At 17.6% G+C, this 3,691-nt stretch overlaps 1 protein-coding gene across 1 annotated transcript in view; it reads right to left on the bottom strand.

Moving 5' to 3' along the window:
• Positions 1–1,670: 1,670 nt before the first annotated feature.
• Positions 1,671–3,691, bottom strand: part of LOC122720310 — a 348,706-nt gene continuing 346,685 nt past the window's right edge. Inside the window, 1 exon segment of the mRNA XM_043946929.1 lies at positions 1,671–1,739. The gene's annotated coding sequence lies outside the window, so the exon portion shown is untranslated.

The raw sequence follows: 3,691 nt of genomic DNA, 5'->3' as shown, positions 1-3,691 counted from the left end.
AAATATATACAAATTTAATTTTAGAAATTTATAATTTTGTAATTAATTTGCAAATTTGCAAATTGTATAAATTGTTCAAACTGTTTTTATTAAATACTTTCATAATGAATAAAAAACAATTTGCTGAATTTGATTCATTTTAATTTGAAAAGTTTAAAAGATTTTTTCTTTATTAATTTTTGTTTTTTAGCTATTAATGATTATTCGTATTTTAAAGTAGATATTAACAGAATTATTGATTTTATGCAATATAATTGTATTTCATAAACAACACATAAACAAAAACGACATAAACGACACATAAACAAAATTTTTTTATTTATAATTAAATGTGAAGATAAAAATGACTATACCAAAAATTTTCAAAATATTGTCAAGAAATATTATTAATAAATATTATTATATTACTTACCGATTATCAAAATTATAACAGTTGTAATATAAAACAATTGAATATAAATTTGAAAATACAATAAAATAAAATCTATAATTATTTAAAATATATATGTATAATAAAACATTGTTAACAAACACTTTAATATAGCAGAAAATGGTTATAAAATATTTGTGATTTTTTGAATTAGTAATTATAATGATATATAATTTTATCTAGATTTTTCTTACAATAATTTGTTTCCAATATTGTTGCAAAAACGACATAATTCGTTTTTCCGAGTAAAGATATTATAACTTTCTAAATATTTATAATCCTATACATATTTTGATACCAAATATTGTCACTATTTTTGTATATATTAAATATATATATTATATATATTTTTTATATATATTATTTATATATATATATATATATATATTAAAATAATTATATATAATCAATATATTCATTCGTTTTATCTTTTCTGTTTTTTCGCATATTTCATATTTTCATGTATATAACATTTTAACTGTTGTATTGATTATCGATTATATATCGCATTTCGCAAAATTCTATAAATCTTATTTATTTAAATAATATATTATATAATTTGACATAAAACGAAGAGTAACAAATATAGTCTATAATATCACTCAATTATAAAAAATATAGCAGATCGCAATGTAGGTGACTAATTAAATTCTATACGTTGTTTTAATTACTTTTAATTAAAACAATTTATTAAAACAATCGAATTTGTTTTAATTAGTATCTTTTTTTTTAGTCAGTTGATTAATCATCTATTATAATCACGATCTGCTAATTATATTCTTATCCTAATATGATCAAATTTTAAAGATTATTTACAATACCATAGCAAAAAAGATATTTTCTTTTCTTTTCCTCCTATTTTGTAAGTTTTATTTATATATATGTATATATCATTTTTTAAATCGCGTTCACGCTAACATCCATAATAAACTAGAATTTCATTACAAATATGAATAATATTTTAAACAGCACATTATAATGTATTTTTGTACATTATTATTAATATCAGTATATTATCTTTGTATATTATTATTAATTTCAGTATATTAAAATGTTTATATGTATGTATATAAATGTTCAAATATATGTATGTATATGTATATATAAAATCATAGACAGAAATTTCCAACATAAACAATAAACGTATCGATCTTCAATATTTGATACGTATGTTAAAAAACAACATTTAATATGGGCACATTGTATCTGTTGATAAGTATCTTAGGCGCGATACTAATAGATCAAAATGGTTGATCTTTACATATGTATTTTACATATGTTCGTCGGTTGTTTTGGTTTAGACAATGACCTAAAATCAAATGTTTCATAATGAATTTAGAATTACTGATTAGAAAAGTAAACTTATTTTTATAATTTTATATAGTTTTAAATAAAAAAGACGAAAAAGTATATTTAATTTATTCTAAAATCATGTTTCAATAATAAATAAATCTAATATTATTATTATATTCTTCTATAATATTATATATTAATTATGAGATTACTTTGTGAATATGTGAATGAGAAAGACAAATAATAAGAAAATTAAGGCACGAATGACTCCTAACATAAATATGAAAAAGAGCATGACTGAATATATGTATGTTGTGTAAGTATATAAGAGTGTAACATAAAAGTAAATATATATATTGAAAATTTTTTATCAAATTTATTAATAACATTAAAAATTAAATACAAATCAATTCCGTTATTATTAATTTCTTACAATAACAACTTTTTTCGAAAATTAAATATAGATATGTATTCTTCATTCAATTTATTCTAATATTTATAATAATATTTTTTTAAATATTTTTTTCTCTATTTTATATTTATTTATTTTTTTTTTTGTTCAGTTTTATTTTACTATAGTTTGCTATTTCTTTTTCATTATTATTCATTCTTATTCATTAAACTTTTGTCATTTTGAACAATTAATTTTATTCACATTTTAATTTAAAATTATAATTTTATCTCATTTAATTTCAAATTTTCAAGATTATAACAATCGAAATTAAATATAATAAAAAAATTGTAATAGCCAATTCATAGATTACTCTCTTTTACTTATGTTTTTTTTAAATTTTTACTATATGAACTGCTGATACATATGAATTGATTTTTTTTCTCTCTCCATATATATGCATACATGCATATCTATATGGATTTGAGTTAAGATATAAATTAGATTTAAAGTCTATGTATATTAAATATTTCATTCTAAAAGTATATGTTTTCACATTCGTAATATAATATTTATGGAGAATATATCTATACGATGATGAAGATTTTGATTTATGACATAATAATTCAATTTCTTTAAATTATTGAATTTAACAATTTAAAATTCTTAAGATTTTTAATTCGAATTATCGCGAAATCTCGAAAAAAATTAGTTAATATATTTATATTGCGATATTTCTTCATGTTAAAAAATATTTGTTTTGCCAAAGTATAATAAAGTATAATTATATGATTATATAAAGGTTATTAGGATAAATATTTTGAATATAAATTGGAACAAATCTGAGTGAATATGAGATATAAGACAAAATTATCGTATATAATAAAATTCTTTATGTTATATATTAGTTTCATTTTTTATGCATTTTTATCAACTTTACATAATTCAAATATGAAAAAAAATAAAAATGCAAATTAAAAAGAAAATTATTTAACATTTAAATAATATCAGTGATAAATAAAAATATTTTTATTTTAGAGAAGATTTTTAAAGCAAAGGAAATTTTATTATATTATATATAAATTTATTAATTTTTTTGATAATCATTTACTTTAAAAGACATCACGATATAATCTTAAAATATATCGTCAATGTGTTGTCGAAAATCATCTGAACAATTTTTTCTTGAACGTATAATAGACAAGTTCTTTTACTTTTCGAGATATTCGAAATATATTTACCACTATGTATTAATACTAAAAAAAAAAGATTCCCAATTCGAAAATTCAAAAAATTTTGGAGATATGTATATAGATATATACATATTATATAATTTTTTTTTTTTACTGTTCAAATTCATTCTAAAAAGGCAAAATTGACTTATTGATGAAAATTTGACTATTTTTCAATACTATGTTATCAAAATTACAATTGTAATTTAATGACTACAGATTATAAAAGATGGAAAACAATTTTTTCAAATAAAATAATAGGTTTATAACACTTATAGTAGTATCATATATACTATATATATAATATATATATAATATATATATAAATATATATATATATATATA

This window comes from Apis laboriosa, unplaced genomic scaffold (assembly GCF_014066325.1).
Source record: "Apis laboriosa isolate Shangri-la unplaced genomic scaffold, ASM1406632v1 scaffold125_cov141, whole genome shotgun sequence".
Classification (NCBI taxonomy): Eukaryota; Metazoa; Arthropoda; class Insecta; order Hymenoptera; family Apidae; genus Apis; species Apis laboriosa.
This window is presented reverse-complemented; position numbering and strand designations above follow the sequence as displayed.